The sequence below is a fragment of the Convolutriloba macropyga genome, chromosome 10 (genome assembly GCF_964194025.1).
Source record: "Convolutriloba macropyga chromosome 10, txConMacr16.3, whole genome shotgun sequence".
Taxonomy (NCBI): Eukaryota; Metazoa; Xenacoelomorpha; order Acoela; family Convolutidae; genus Convolutriloba; species Convolutriloba macropyga.
The window spans coordinates 48,628,719-48,645,164 of NC_134477.1; positions in this window are offsets into that span (position 1 = coordinate 48,628,719).

Consider the following 16,446-nt stretch of genomic DNA (forward strand, 5'->3'; position numbering starts at 1 on the left):
ATTTTGTCGTCTTCAACATTTTTTTTTATTGATGATGATGACAAGTCCGTGCAATTTTCGGTGGTTCTCGTTGACCTGCAGAAGCTTTACATAGCTTGACAAGAAGCTCTATTTGTTCATGGTATACTTGGATATAAAAATCAAACCTTGAGGAACAAGAAAGAACGTGAGAACGGGTTATAAGAGATAACCACGTCTGAGAGCTTCAGACCATTTGGCGTAAATGGGTAGCACACTGGGCTTTCAAGTAAGAGATCCTGGTTAGAATCCAATACTGGTTCCTTTTCCGAGCAGTTGCATCTGCATAGACCTTCTAACAGGTTATGGGCCCAGTCCCTAGTCATTGAACTTAACCGCAAACAGATTTTAATTTTTGCGGAGCTTTATTGTAGTGTCTGGTAAGCAAGAAGTATATTAGAAAAAAAACAAGTTCTATACAATCTTTGTCCATGCATTGCCTTTTGTTTAAAACTTGATACGAATCAAGTCAAAGCTCCAAGGTAAGCCCGTTATATTCTATGAAAATTTTCTAAGAATGCATTGCAAAGTTTAGCCTGAAAGATAAAATCGCACACTTTTTGAAAGTAACTAAAAGCTCAAATTAACCAATCATTTTCCGCCTGAGCTATTTACAAAAACTTCTTGACATGATTTGATTTAGATACTTGTTCCAAAAAATTTCTATAAATGGGGAACAGAGATGCGAGGTCAGTTTTTGACTTTTTTCTGTTGAGCACATATTGAAAAATGAAATAAAGAAGTTAAAAAAATGATCCCGACTCTATGAATGATGAATGTATTGAAATCTCACAAAAGTAAAGTTTTCAGGCTGCTATTTTCATTCAACCTGAACTTTTTTGACAATTATTGGAGTCAGGTTTTAGAAAATTATAAAAGAAAAACCATGCAGTCGCATTTGGCGTTCGGACAAACAGAAGAAAAGGAAAAATACAAATAAAAGAAAATAAAGAGAGTTTAAATATCTTTTTTATGAGAAAGATGAACATTTCTTGACAATATTTTTAATTAAAATATATCAACTGTCCAATTATTTGGAACCATCTTCTTATTTTCCCTAAAAAACTGGAATCATAGAAAGACAGCCAAAGAGGGGAATTTCCAGACAGAGGGAACCACCATATAAAGTTCTTGATGAAAAAAGAAGACCTGATCAGTGGAGTTTAGACCAGAATCTGACAAATTTTGTCCAAATTGTAAAAATATGCTTGAAGATTTTTAGGATTGAAAAAATCTATTGGGTCTCATTATCGGAGAATTAAATTTGGCTGAATAAAGGAGGGGTAGGTAAAATGTATTTGCACCTAATTCAATTCAACTCGATGTTAACCCCTATGTTAACCCCTATGTTAACCCCTATTTTAACCCCTATGTTAACCCCTATGAAATTGATCGTTTTTTAAAGAAAAATTGATTGCATTCAAGCAACGTATTGAAATTTAAAGACAAAATTATTGTAAAACAGAACACTTGTTCTGAAGTCGGTTTTTTTTGAACGGATCCTGATTTTTGCCATTCGGAAAGTGAACAGTTTCCATCACTTCGAGTCCAGATAAACGAGTTGCATTTGGCTTCCTGCGAGAATAGCGGGCCGCACTCTCTAGGCCAAGATGTTACTGCTGGCACAATAAATGGGCTTCCGGGTTCTCTTTTACATTCTTGAGTTATAATCTTGCCAAAAATAAGTCTGGTCGAAAAATTTAACAAACAGAAAGCAAGATGAAACCAAACAAAGTGTCTTAATGAGTATATGAGTGCCATCTTTTCTCATCTGTTAAACATCCGGTGTGCAAAACTTTAATGATTGAATTGAGAGAAACTTATCATTTGGAAAAGAGAAATTAGTATCTTTTTTCTTATAGGTTTCAGCATGTACGGTTCCCCTTTTGTGTTTCATATGAATTGTGTAATTATTGTGAGAACTTTTAGAAATAATGATTGTGCAGGTGTACAAAATGATGGCAGCTAGCTATCGCACAAAAATAGTTTGTTAATCGGAATACGTTCATGTATATTTTTGTATTCAAATTGATTTTAGACTTGTTCTTTTTGCTTCGTAGGCTTATATAGAAGTTTAAAAATCTGGGCCTGCAGATCATTTCGCGTGACAATTTTTTTGCTGAGGGATAAATAAGCACAAAATACTAGAGTGGTTTTAACACTGGTTACGATTTTGTTGTCTTCAACATTTTCTTTATTGATGATGATGATGACAAGTCCGTGCGATTTTCGGTGGTTCTCGTTGACCAGTAAAAACACTGCTTAACAGAATTTTACTTTCACTTAAATTTGAAGAAAACAATTATTAGAAAGTTGAGAGAGAGCAACCTAATTTAAATTTTGCATAAGATAAGCTTTACCCAGCTTAACAAGAAACTCTTTTTGTTCATGGTATACTTGGATAGAAAAATGAAAACTTTAGGAACAAGAAAGAACGTGAGAACAAGTTAGAAGAGATTACCACGTCTGAGAGCTTTAGACCAGTTGGTGTATATGGGTAGCGCACTGGGCTTTCAAGTAATCTTATTTTTCAAGTGGGCTTTCAAGGAATCTTAATTTTCACTCAACCATACGTGATACCACTTATTGAAGGTTTTCTTTTTTATCTCGCCGACTAAAACTATAGTTGGAACGTTTTTCAAATTTTTATAAATACTCTATATATTTAGTCTCTGTAAATATCCTGCTTGTTTTCATGATATGGTTCCAAACAAAACAGAAGAACGGCTTACTACAAACTTTGTTTTGAAGAACTACTAATGTGGCTGATCGTTGATATACCAAGGCCGTTGATATATCAATTCTAAGGACAGAATACACATTTTTTTTCGGTAAAAAATTAAAGAGTGACCACTTTTGAACCACTCTCCCATTTTGCCTCCAAAAAAAAACTAATATTAAAGAAAAACTGCCAAAGAGGGAACTGTCAGATGGAGTGAATCAGCACATACTGCTCTTGAGAGTTGGAACTCTGGAAAACAAGCCTAGATCAGTGGACTCTAGCCCAGATTCAAAAATATTGCCTGGCTCCTCTGATAAAAAAATGCCGGTAGAAACAAATATCAGAAATCCAAAGATATTTTGGTTTTCAAAGGTTTTGTTGGTTTTGGGGTTTTATAATGTTTTAAAAGTGAAAAAAACGTCGGTATGGTGGGTTTCAAAATTAAATTGATATTGAAAAAATGACTTATGCACTTGATTTCTCTTGATCATATCAATGATTGCTGTTTTATGACCTGAAATTCAATCAATATTCAACAAACTTGATATATCTGAAGAATATCATTTCTAATCAACTTATTCGAATACATTATTGACAAAAACTTGAAATTTTTAATATAAAAACAGACAAGTTCTTACATTTAGAAATCGACATAACAAATCTAAGGAACGGAACATACCGAATTTAAGAGACCGAACACACCCATGAGTTAAGTTTTTTTACATTTAAAACCGGAAAATTGAATTATTTTGAAACCATAAAACCGAAAATAACGAAGACGGGAAATATCGAGAAGTCAGACCACTATCCTTAGCAATTTGTTCTCAGCGAGATCTTTTTTTGGTTCTAATTGCTCCTTCCGCTTGGGAAGAGATTTGGTCTAGTAATATTAAAAATTTGCAAAGAAGAGCGCTAAAAAAGCGTCACTTTAAAATGCCTACATCTTCTTGCGATTAATGTGGTAAAAACAGTGAATTCTTGTAAGATTTGCGCGTTTAGGTTTTCAACTTTTCTTTCTGGTAGCCTGTAAAAACAGCTTAGCGCTACCAAGAAAAAGTTAACGCTAAAAATCATTTAAAAAATCCTTACTAAATTAACAAATCTTACAAAAAATCAACGCTTTCAACGCATTAACGGCTGGAAAGAATAAAGCTCTATGCGTGGGAAAATTCTTTTTCTAACACGTTTCATTACAAAATTATGTATGTCTGGATTTTCCCATAATTTAACATTTTTTTTTACCTGACTGTACTAGTTTTTCTGCAGTTTTTTTCATTCATTTTTTCTTTTTCCTGCATTTCATCACCCAGAATGGATTTTGTTAGCATCAAGCTCCAGACACCTCCTTCCCTATTTTTAGAATATGCGAAAAAACTTATTTCATTGGAACACCTCTAGGGCCGATTGAAATCGATCGTTTTCTTAAGAAAAATTGTTTGCGTTTAAGAAATTTACAGACAAAATAAAAGATACATATTGAAATTTAAAGACAAAATTTTTGTAAAAAAGAGCACTTGTTCAGAAGCCAGTTTGTTTTGAACGGATCTTGATTTGCTGAACTGCACTGAAATGATGGCAGCTAGCTATCGCACAAAAAAAGATTGTTAATCGGAGTACGTTCATGTGTTTTTTTTAATTCAAATTGATTTTAGACTTGTTCTTTTTGCTTCGTAGGCTTATATAGAAGTTTAAAAATCTGGGCCTGCAGATCAATCCGCGTGACCCAATTTTTTTGCTGAGGGATAAGTAAGCACAAAATACTAGAGTGGTTTTAACACTGATTACGATTTTGTCGTCTTCAACAGTTTTTTTATTGATGATGATGACAAGTCCGTGCGATTTTCGATGGTTCTCATTGACCTGCAAAACACTGCTTAACAGAAATTTACTTTCACTCAAAATTCAATAAAACAATTGCTAGAAAGTTGAGAGAGAGCAACCTAATGTCAATTTTGCATAAGATAAGCTTTACATAGCTTGACAAGAAATTCTTTCTGTCCATGGTATATTTGGATAGAAAAATGAAAGCTTGAGGAACAAGAAAGAACGTGAGAACGGGTTATAAGAGATTACCACATCTGGGAGCTTCAGACCAGTTGGTGTAAATGGGTAGCACACTGGGCTTTCAAGTAAGAGATCCTGGTTAGAATCCAATACTGGTTCATTTTCCGAACAGTTGCTGGAAAATGAACTTGTTGACATCAGTTGATTTAGATAACTGTTCCAACAAATTTCTATAGACGGGGGAACAGAGCAGCGAGGTCAGTTTTTGACTTTTTCTCTTGAGCACATATTGAAAAATTTTATAAAGAAGTAAAAATATTGATCCCGCCTCTATGAATTTAATAAAATCACACAAAAGTAATGTTTTCAGGCTGCTATTTTCATTCAACCTGAATTTTTTCTTACAATTTTTGGAGTCAGGTTTTGAAAAAATATAAAAGAAAAACCATGCAGTTGCATTTGGAGTTCGGACAAACAGAAGAAAAGGAAAATACTAATAAGGGATGATAAAGAGAGTTCAAGTATCTTTTTTATGAGAAGAATGAATATTTTTTGGCAATATTTTTAATTAAAAAATGTCAACTGTCCAATTATTTGGAACCATTTTCTTTTTTTCCCTAAAAAACTGGAATCAAAGAAAGACAGCCAAAGGGGGAATTACCAGACAGAATGAACCACCTTATAAAGTTCTTGAGGATGGAAGAAGAAGCCTTTATCAGTGGACTTCAGACCGGAATCTGAAAAATTTCGTCTAAATTGTAAAAATATGCTTGAAGATTATTAGGATTGAGAAAATCTATTAGGTCTCATTATCGGAGAGGGGTAGGTAAAATGTATTTGCACCTAAATCAATTCAACTCGATGTTAACCCCTATGTTAACCCCTATGTTAACCCCTATTTTAACCCCTATGTTAACACCTATGAAATTGATCGTTTTTTTAAAGAAAAATTGATTGCATTCAAGCAACGTATTGAAATTTAAAGACAAAATTATTGTAAAACAGAACACTTGTTCTGAGGTCGGTTTTTTTTGAACGGATCCTGATTTCCTGAACTGCACTGAATTGTTAGCAGCTAGCTATCGCACAAAAGGTTTGTTAATCGGAGTACGTTCATGTATATTTTTGTATTCAAATTGAATTTAGACTTGTTCTTTTTGCTTCGTAGGCTTATATAGAAATTTAAAAATCTGGGCCTGCAGATCAATTCGCGTGACCAAATTTTTTTGCTGAGGGATAAATAAGCACAAAAGACTAGAGTGGTTTTAACACTGGTTACGATTTTGTTGTCTTCAACATTTTCTTAATTGATGATGATGACAAGTCCTTGCGATTTTTGGTGATTCTCGTTGACCTGTAAAAACACTGCTTAACAGAAATTTACTTTCACTTAAATTTGAATAAAACAATTGTTAGAAAGTTGAGAGAGAGCAACCTAATTTAAATTTTGCATAAGAGAAGCTTTACATAGCTTAACAAGAAACTCTTTTTGTTCATGGTATACTCGGATAGAAAAATGAAAAACAAGAAAAAACGTGAGAAGAGAGAGCTTCAGACCATTTGGCGTAAATGGGTAGCACACTGGGCTTTCAAGTAAGAGATCCTGGTTAGAATCCAATACTGGTTCATTTTCCGAGCAGTTGCATCTGCATAGACCTTCTAACAGGTTATGGGCCCAGTCCCTAGTCATTGAACTTAACCGCAAACAGATTTTAATTTTTGCGGAGCTTTATTGTAGTGTCTGGTAAGCAAGAAGTATATTAGAAAAAAACAAGTTCTATACAATCTTTGTCCATGCATTGCCTTTTGTTTAAAACTTGATACGAATCAAGTCAAAGCTCCAAGGTAAGCCCGTTATATTCTATGAAAATTTTCTAAGAATGCATTGCAAAGTTTAGCTTGAAAGATAAAATCGCACACTTTTTGAAAGTAACTAAAAGCTCAAATTAACCAATCATTTTCCGCCTGAGCTATTTACAAAAACTTGTTGACATGATTTGATTTAGATACTCTTTCCAACAAATTTCTATAAACGGGGGGAACAGAGATGCGAGATCAGTTTTTGACTTTTTTTCTGATGAGCAGATATTAAAAAATTCAATGAAGAAGTTAAAAAATGTTCCCGCCTCTATGAATGATGAATGTATTGAAATCTCACAAAAGTAAAGTTTTCAGGCTGCTATTTTCATTCAACCTGAACTTTTTTTTACAATTATTGGAGTCAGGTTTTAGAAAATTATAAAAGAAAAACCATGCAGTCGCATTTGGCGTTCGGACAAACAGAAGAAAAGGAAAAATACAAATAAAAGAAGATAAAGAGAGTTTAAATATCTTTTTTATGAGAAGGATGAATATTTCTTGACAATATTTTTAATTAAAATATATCAACTGTCCAATTATTTGGAACCACCTTCTTATTTTCCCTAACAAACTGGAATCAAAGAAAGACAGCCAAAGGGGGAATTACCAGACAGAATGAACCACCATATAAAGTTCGTGAGGATGGAAAAAGATGCCTTGATCAGTGGACTTCAGACCGGAATCTGAAAAATTTTGTCTAAATTGTAAAAATATGCTTGAAGATTATTAGGATTGAAAAAATCTACTGGGTCTCAGTATCGGAGATTTAAGTTGGGCTGAATAAATGAGGGGTAGGTATAATGTATTTGCACCTAATTCAATTCAACTCGATGTTAACCCCTATGTTAATGGTTTTTATTTGGACGGAAAATAAAGCTACTGACTCAATGTTTAGAAGAGTTATCTCACCTATTAACTAATACGATAATTAAAGTAGATTGCAGTAAAATAAAGTAAAATAAAGTTAAGTCCAGAACTTTTTGATTTACTGCTTCTTGTTACACAGCATGATAAATGCCGACTCTTATTTTGCCATTACTTCCGAAAATAAAAGAATTGTTTTCAGTCGAAGACCATGATATTTATCAAAGTAAATTGCAGTAAAATAAAGTAGAATAAAATAATTCCAGAATTGTTTTCGTTTACTGCTTCTTGCGACACAGCATGATAAAATCCGACTCTTATTTTGCCATTACTTCCAAGAATTAAAAAAAAATGTTTTGCAGTTGAAGCGAACGATGTTTCCAAATTCCAGCTTATCTCGAATATCAGGAATATAGGTAACACGTGTCCTCATTTACAAAAAATGATCAAATTAATTGCGTAAATTTTGAACACAATCCTAATGCTTTTGTTAGAAAGCAGAGCACTCAAAATTTAAGAAAAAGAGATCAAAGAGTTTTAAAAACGCCCAGAGCGGTCGTAGCGTCCGCTAAACCGCGATTAGTCGAAATTTGTTTGAATATATGAGCGCAGTTGTTGAATTTACTTGAATAACAAAAATCACAATATTTATGAACGATCGATTATCGAATCAGTTTTAATGCATGAACAATTGGACTGAGGTTTTGGTTTCCAAAATAAACTTTTAAGGAGTTTGGATGGCGGAAAAGATGACGAGGAGCGAATCTTAATTTTCACTCAACCATACGTGATACCAGTTATTGAAGGTTTTCTTTTTTATCTCGCCGACTAAAACTATAGTTGGAACGTTTTTCAAATTTTTATAAATATTCTATATATTTAGTCTCTGTATATATCCTGCTTGTTTTCATGATATGGTTCCAAACAAAACAGAAAAAACGCCTTACTACAAACTTTATTTTTGAAGAACTACTATTGTGGCTGATCGTTGATATACCAAGGACGTCGATATATCAATTCTAAGGCCAGAATACACATTTTTTTCAGTCAAAATATAAAGAGTGTCCACTTTTGAATCACTCTCCCATTTTCCCTCCAAAAAAAACTAAAATTAAAGAAAAACTGCCAAAGAGGGAACTGTCAGATGGAGTGAATCAGCACATACTGCTCTTGAGAGTTGGAACTCTGGAAAACAAGCCTAGATCAGTGGAATCTAGCCCAGATTCAAAAATATTGCCTAGCTCCTCTGATAAAAAAAATGACGGTAGAAACAAATATCAGAAATCCAAAGATATTTTGGTTTTCAAAGGTTTTGTTGGTTTTGGGGTTTTATAAGGTTTTAAAAGTAAAAAAAAAACGTCGGTATGGTGGGTTTCAAAATTTAAGTGATATTGAAAAAATGACTTATGCACTAGATTTCTCTTGATCATATCAATGATTGCTGTTTTATGACCTGAAATTCAATCAATATTCAACAAATTTGATATATCTGAAGAATATTATTTCTAGTCAACTTATTTTGTAAATGTACTGAAGAGGAAAACCAATCATTTCTACCTTTTCGAAGAATTTGTCTCCAAGAGATATGTTGCGAAGTCCTGCGGTAGGAATGTTATCATAACTTTCGAATACATTATAGACAAAAACTTGAAATTTTTTATTTAAAAACAGACAAGTTCTTACATTTAGAAATCGACATAACAAATCTAAGGAACGGAACATACCGAATTTAAGAGACCGAACACATCCATGAGTTAAGTTTCCTTACATTTAAAACCGGATATTCTCAATCTAAAAATTGAATTATTGTGAAACTATGAAACCGAAAATACCGAGACTATATTTCGTCTAAAATAGGAATATTGAGTCGATAGTTTGGGAAATATCGAGAAGTCAGACCGCTATCCTTAGCAATTTGTTCTCAGCGAAATCGTTTTTTTTTTGGTGCTAATTGCTCCTTCCGCTTGGGAAGAGAATTTGTCGAATAATATTTAAAATTTGCAAAGAAGAGCGCTAAAAAAGCGTCATTTCAAAATGCCTACGTCTTCTTGCGATTAATGTGGTAAAAACAGTGAACTCTTGTAAGATTTGCGCGTTTAGGTTTTCAACTTTTAGTGTAATAACAGCTTGATGCTACCAAGAAAAACTTAACGTTAAAAATCATTTAAAAAATCCTTACTAAATTATCAAATCTTACAAAAAATCAACGCTTTCAACGCATTAACCGCTGGAAAGAATAAAGCTCTATGCGTGGGAAAATTCTTTTTCTAACACGTTTCATTGCAAAATTATGTATGTCTGGATTTTCCGATAATTTAACATTTTTTTTACCTGACTGTACTAGTTTTTCTGCAGTTTTTTTTATTCATTTTTTCTTTTTCCTGCATTTCATCACCCAGAATGAATTTTGTTAGCATCAAGCTCCAGACAGCTCCTTCCTTATTTTTAGAATATGCAAAAAAACTTATTTCGTTTGAAACACCTCTAGGGCCGATTGAAATCGATCGTTTTCTTAAGGAAAATTGATTGCGTTTAAGCAACGTATTGAAATTTAAAGACAAAATTATTGTAAAAAAGAGCATTTGTTCAGAAGTCGGTTTGTTTTGAACGGATTCTGATTTCCTGAACTGCATTGAAGAGAATAAAACATGATTATATGAAAATAAAACACGCACCAGGCGTTTCAGATCAAGAAAAACACTAGCACAAAATCCAAATTTTCAGAATTCAACTCAATAAGGCATTGCATTGCTGTTGGTTCACTTTGATGAGTTGTTTCTTGTACAACTGCCAGAAACTCTCTCTGATGGGGTACCAAAGAAGAACAAATCATTGCAGTTTTTATCTCATCTGATGCGAAACTGTAACGAAAGACATCTTCGTAAGTTGTTTTACTACATTTTTGCCAATAGTGAAGAGTTAATTTGTTTGATGGTTCTCAAGAAAAAAAGTTGGAAATGTAAGTTAAGAGTAGATTATCTACAATTAAGTAACAAATTTGTTCAAAAAATAAACAGCTTTTGCTACTTCTACTGCAACTAAGTGAGTGTTTCTGTAATTTTTTTGGCGAAGTGGAAAATGTTCGCTTGCTGCTTTATACATATTCACTTCAATTTTTTCAAAATTTCAATAAAACTTTTACAATAGTTATGGGAATTTATCAGATCAATTTGTATGGTTTGAGGTTTTAGTGGTCTTTTTTTTCACGCATTAGCAGCTAATTTTAATTTTTTCCTTGCACAACCGTTTTTGATGAAGATATTTAGTAAAGTTAGCAGTGAATTTTGTAAGATTTGCTTTTCGCTTTTTCTAACGGTGAAGTGATTCCACAGTTTTTGCCGCATTAAATTCTTAGTTCCGCAACTCTTATATTTTTTCACCACCTTCATCGCAAATTTTACAGGTTTTAGCATTTTTTTGCTTGGACGTCTTGACTCGGGAGGAGATTGAAAAGTCAAGCGTCTTGGTTAGGTCAAGCTGAGTAGTATAGGTAGACTTTGCGAAAATTTGCCATATACAAATTGCCTGAAAGCCAGATTTGGCTGCATGCTTTTGCAAATAACTAGTATTGATAGGAACTAATTGTTTTACAGAATTCTAGAGCAAGCAGAACAAAAGCGTTACATGACCATTTTTTAATGGTTACTCACGAAGATTAGCTAGAACGACAGGCCATTAATATACTTAGTTTGGCTATCGATTGTTTGGAGGTAGAAAAAATTTAGCGAGTCATATCCTGGCATTTTAATTGATTTGTAGTGTTTTTAGGTACTTTCTACTAGACCAATTGCAAAATTAATTTTCAGTTGTCTAAGAAGTATTTAATCTTCAAATAAATAGCCAACTTTTCCTGCCTATTGTTTACACGTGGTTTCTAAATTCAATCTTGGTATGGCTAGGAAAGAAACTCACAAAAGTTCAATATGCGTTGCGATTTTTCGCTTATATGCTTTGCGATATCTGCTAATTACTTCCCCTAAAGATAATTTTTCTAATGGCGATTTTTTAATTCAAGAAAACGGGGAGTTTGTTTGCCTCACAGTGAAGAATTACAAGAGTTTTTGTGGTGGAGAGAATTCCAATCAGTTTTTGTGTTATGTTAATTTGCGTTCGGCTAGGGAAAGGGAGAGAACAAATTGTGAAATAGTCTCCATTTAATTGCAATTCGTGCTATTTATTCGTTGATCGTTGAGCACGCAATTTTTGTTTGTGGTATGAAGACCCTATACTTCTGAGACTGTCCCCGTTTTCAGCGATTGTCTCAGACAGATTATAGAGCCAAGTATTTAGAATACGGTCGTTTTAGGGCTAAGCGTCAAAGTGAAAGCGAAGGATTTTTCCGATACCATTTATAAATTTGATTCACTAAGTAATTCATTTTCGTTTTCTAACCGTTGATTTTGTAGGTGGTTTCTTAAGAAAAGAATTATTGAGAAAACACTTTTTCATATGTTTCTGAACAAAGACCTCTTGAGGAAAACAGGGAGCAAAAAACAATTTTTGGAGGCAACTATCTTGTTTACTTTTAAAATCTGCAAGTCCGTCTGTGAAAATTGTGGAGATGCCAATTATTTTATAAGTTTTTATGGGGGCGTTTATTTTTGGTTGTAGTTTTGTTTAGAAATACCCTTCTGGAGAACTTTATTAAGTACAGGGACAAAAGTATACTTTTGTCGCATCTATTTATAATCACTGTGACAAGTCATCGATTGACAAATGATGGTTAACCTCTATACAAAAAATCTCTATAGACAGTACACTGAATTTTTCTCGCACTGAAAACCAAGAAGCCTATGCTCAGGCTATGAGTTACAAGGTGAGTCATCCAATGATTCAGATTGTCCTATTTCATGCGCTATGGATGATAATTGAATTATTAGATTTTTTGTTATAATTTATTCCAAAAAAGTTTATAGGTGGAGAGACCCAAGTTGGTAATTGTGAACTAACAGCATACAAAAAAGTTTTCAATTAAATAGCCCATCCGCTGTATTGCGTATTCAAAAGAGATCGCATAGTTTCTATCGCTTTTTTACTAGTCCATTTGACCACACAGTGCATGGCGTGTGTGATTTCATTTGCACTTTATAAATACGACAAAAAGCGTATGTTCGCCGTTAGTATACCTCTTTCTTATCAGTGACCAAATGACCAATTTTGACATCCAGTAATCAAAGAGCATGTTCAGCACGCTGGTAGAGTTTTTTATTGACAGTTTTAAAGCTACACAGAGAGAAAAAAAATCTACGATTAAATATAGTAGGAACTTCCGCCTGAAGCAAGGATCTTTTGAGTCCATTTAAAACTTTCATAGTTCATAGTTTCTTCGGTGGATCAAGTATGGAGATATCTCAAATTAGGACTCTTGCGGAGCCATAAGGAGGTTTGGCATTTTTTTGCTGTTTTGGCAGCAGAAGCAATTGTGTGTTCGAACTTTTATCCAAGATCCAGTTTGGGGAAGTTGTATTTAACACGTCCGCGAACCGAAAAATCGTGTGAGTGTGCCTTGAGGAAAATATTTAATGGAAATGATAATGGTAGACAAATTTTGATTAGTTTTGTTTCCTGTAGAGAAAAGCGAAGTTTTTTGTTTAATTATTGCAAAAATCATGAAAACATTAACAATAAAGTAACACTCAATATTTGGCTCTTGCCGAAATAGTCGATGTACTAGTGTGAATTGTTTGTTGCGTTTTAAAAAGATTATTTATGTCTGCTATTTCTGGATTTTTTTCGATCTTTGGGTTTTTGGTTATAGAATTTGATGCTGCCGGGTGTGAGAAATTCGTTGTAATTATTGTTGTATTGTTGTAGTATAGTTTCAGTAGGACTTTTTAAAAAATCTCGGCATTTTTTAAAAAATCCTTTTAAAAAATCTCGACTTTTTAAAAAAATCTCTATTCAACAAAATTGTACGTACAGGATCTGCTTCTTCATCATATTGATTTACTTTTATTTTATGGCTTCTTTCTGCTGTGCATGCAGTTATATTTTTCATATCACTTCCGCTGAATCTCACTATGTTTTTTATGTTTAGTTATCTACAAACAATACGAAATTGCCTTCAAAGTTTTTAATTGTTGTCCTCAGATTCTTGTGCTCTCCTATCTCGAAAATATTGGTCAAAAAACAAAACAATGAGTTAGTTAACATAGCAGGTGAACAGTGGGCAGCAAGTAAGCATGAGCTCATTGATTTAATTGGTAGAAGATGAATGAATGTAGCAAGTCAGGTTCTGGATAGGCGATAACTTCGTAGATAGAAACAGCTTGTGGTAACAAGAAATTTGCTCTAAATACTGTCAGCCGTTCAAAAAAAAATCACGGAATTCACGAATCAACTCAACACATTCATTTAAAATGTAACAGCAATCAAAGCATACAGACGTAACATATGAAGTGAGATCTGTGAAAATTATAACTTTTCCAACAAAATTCAGTTATAATTCTTTGACAATTGGTTATTAGGCGCACCTCATTTCATAAACATTTTCAGCTGCTTCCACCGATACCTACCCGGGTCGAGGTTTGGCGGTGAATTTTCGTAAGAAATGCGGTGAAATGCGGTGAAAAAAAAATAATTTTCACCGCGTATTTATTACATCTTTTTGCGGTGAATGCGGTGAATCGCGGTGAATTATTTATTTTCACCGTGTTCTCAATATTCTTACAAAATGTATCGTCCCCACAGGGGTTCGAACCTCAGACCTCCTGCATGCCTTCAGCTGCTTATTCCACTGCGACAACTGTCACTTTCTACCTTGGCATTTCTCGTGAATTTAAATCAGATTGAGTAAACGTTGGAAAGCAAATGCGGTGAATTTTTGTAAGAAATGCGGTGAAATGTGGTGAATTATTTTTTTTCACCGCATCTAGCGGTGAAAAACAATAATTCACCGCTTGAGAGAAAGCGGTGAATTATTTTTTTCACCGCATTCATCGCATTCACCGCATTTCTTACATTAATTTGCCATAATAGTCTATGCGGTGAATTTTTGTAAGAAATTCGGTGAATTGGGTGGTGAATTTTTGTAAGAAATGCGGTGAAAAGCGGTGGATTATTTTTTTTTCACCGCATTCACCGCAATCACCTCATTTCTTACGAAAATTCACCGCATTTCTTACGAAAATTTACCCAAAAACCTCGACCCGGGTATGTTACAAACGCTTTATTTGTAATCTATTACTTGGTTTGACAATTAATTCCACAATTCTATTCTGTTTTTTTTGGGCGAGTCAGGAAGTAGCACATCTCGATAAAGCAAAACCAACGACGAATTACAACTCAGCTCGGAGGCAGCAAAATTTTCATATGATTTTAATGATTAGTTTTTTCGATCTGGATAGCGTTTGTTTCTCTATCTGTTTTCTACCTTATAGGATTGTGGAATTGAAAATGAACTTCATTTTCCGTGGAGGTATTCATTTACCAAGTCATATCGAAAGGAAATTAATTCAATTCTGACAGATTACTGTTTCTATCTAATTTTAGAATTTATAGATAATTTTGGCTTTAGATAAGTTATCTTTTGAAGCCCTGGCTTCAGCGTCAATGATTGGCTTACAAAGAGTTCTAGACCAATTGCGGTGATTGGAGCTCCTAACCACAACACCGAAGGCAAATAGAACATATAATTCCTTCTATAAAACTATATAAAAACATTTTTGTCCATCGTCACCAAAAAAGAGCAATGCTGCTCATGAAAAGAACAGCCTGAAATGTGGGGAAAAACAAGAAATAGGGCAACTAAACAGGCCGCTGTGGCCTAATGTTTTTCCGCTGCAATTCCGCCGGAGTAAAATATATTATTATTATAATTTTGTCGGCATCACGATGTTATTTTTTTGGTTGATGTCATCACATCATTTGTACAAAAGTATTTGGATAAACTTTTTCCTCAAGTATTTTTCATGCCCGAGGCTCAATACTTAATCCACTTTCAAATTGTGATCCGGGGTCAGGAATTATATGCCCAATCAGCTGGGGGAAGAACTGAACAGATCCAAATTATTTTAACCAGAGTTTTAAATTATTCTGGCAAATTCTGAATAATTCTACTAGGGGCAATGAACTTTCTTTCACAAGATTCTTGGAAGATTTTGAATAAAACTCGCGTTTTCTCAACGTTATGTGGCTGCATTGCTGGCTGCAAGGTTATCTGCTTGGACTGGTAGAGCAAAAATATAGCAAAATGTCGGTATATTTATCAAAGTATATCAAAATCCAAAAATGTGGAAATTGTCCACAAAAACTTGTGGTTTTTCAATCCTTATTCAATTGTTACCGTGGCTATGACAGTACCGGAGTTACTGTAAATCTATTAGTTAAACTAAGTAAACGATTTGATGCGGTAATACAGCTGTTATTAACGATGTTCAAAACTGGTAGCCTAAAAATTTAATTGCGGAATTCATCATGAAATGTACTATGCAATATTTACATTTACGAAGTCACGAAGAACAAAAAAACAAACTATGTAAACTATGTAGTAGTTTTAACATTGTAGTAGAAAATATATCGGTCAAGCCTGAGCTGTATTCTGGGGTTCACAACCATTAAACAATAATCACTACAGAATTACGTAGCCTCTGTCGCGAGGTGCACCTTGCCTTTGGCTGGAGCCTTTGGCATTTAATCATCACACTATGAGGAATGAATTCCAAGCCACGAAGACCATAGCATCGGTGCGAATACCATCTTGGGTCAAGCTCTTTGAAAAATTGTGTCCCATGATCCTCAATTCTCCTTAAAACCTTCTTTCGAGACAGCAGATCATTTTTCTGGAAACGACACATAGTGTAGTCACTTCTTATGATTTTTGCTCTGCGATCACAGTTGCAACACTACTCTGTATTGATTTTCCTGTGACTATCACTACATCTGTCTTGTCTGGACCTGACACAGTTTTTCATACTAGAGGACTTTCAATCCAGATACTAATTGTGCACAGGGATCTCAGACAGTTTTCTCTTTCACTA